Source organism: Branchiostoma floridae, chromosome 14 (genome assembly GCF_000003815.2).
Source record: "Branchiostoma floridae strain S238N-H82 chromosome 14, Bfl_VNyyK, whole genome shotgun sequence".
In the NCBI taxonomy this organism is placed as follows: domain Eukaryota; kingdom Metazoa; phylum Chordata; class Leptocardii; order Amphioxiformes; family Branchiostomatidae; genus Branchiostoma; species Branchiostoma floridae.
In genome coordinates, this window is record NC_049992.1 from 130871 (window position 1) to 131761 (window position 891).

Sequence of the window (891 nt, forward strand, 5' to 3'; positions counted from 1 at the left end):
ATTCCAGTTTTGGATGTGAAGTGTTGGCATTTGCCTATAATGTATTCTACCAACACTTATGAACTTTCATGCTAAGGTCTGCTAAGTTTCTGAAACCAGCTCAAACTAGACCCCTCTGTTCGAAACAACACACAGTAAACTGGTTTGAAACATCACAGTTTGTACAGTACAATGTTGTAATCTACCTCCCTAAGTATGAAGTATTGGTATGCAATTCTAGAGTGTCGGTCTCATATATTTGTTAAGAAATGTGACACGTCAGCTGCCTGTTGTGTTGCCCCCACAGCTGATTAAAAACCTATGGGACTGATAATGATGACACCACAGGCGTAACAAATAAACATTCATAGACATCTACCAACCTTCGATAGATACCGGACGGTCCCTGTCTGTCGCGTTAGGGGTCCGCCGCGGGCCTCTAATGGCGCAAATCGAGACTGCCATTGTCAATGACGAGCGGTCCATGGGGGCTACTCTCATGAAGATCTTCACTTTTTCTCCTGTGTAAGAGGAGAAGCGTTTCGTCAGACTGGATTGAAACCAAATTCGAATTCGTTCCATTTAGCCTATCTCTCTCTGTCTTCCCTATCTCTGTGCCCCCTCTCTCTTATTGATTTTTCATCCTTAAGATTCAGCGTCCACGTAGTCAGAAAAATACGAGCAAAACATATTGAATATTTGAGGTACTGCGTGCCCTGTCCCAAATGACAATTTACAACCGTTGTCCGTTCAACAGGATCGGCCCTGTCGTGGACAAAATATTGCGATTTAACCAGAATGATTTTCGTCAAGGACGTTCGACCCCAGGTCACATCCTTGTACTTCGGCGCATTGTAGAAGAACCGAGGATCTCCCTCCCTAAATTTTGACATGGAACTCTAACTCACATAT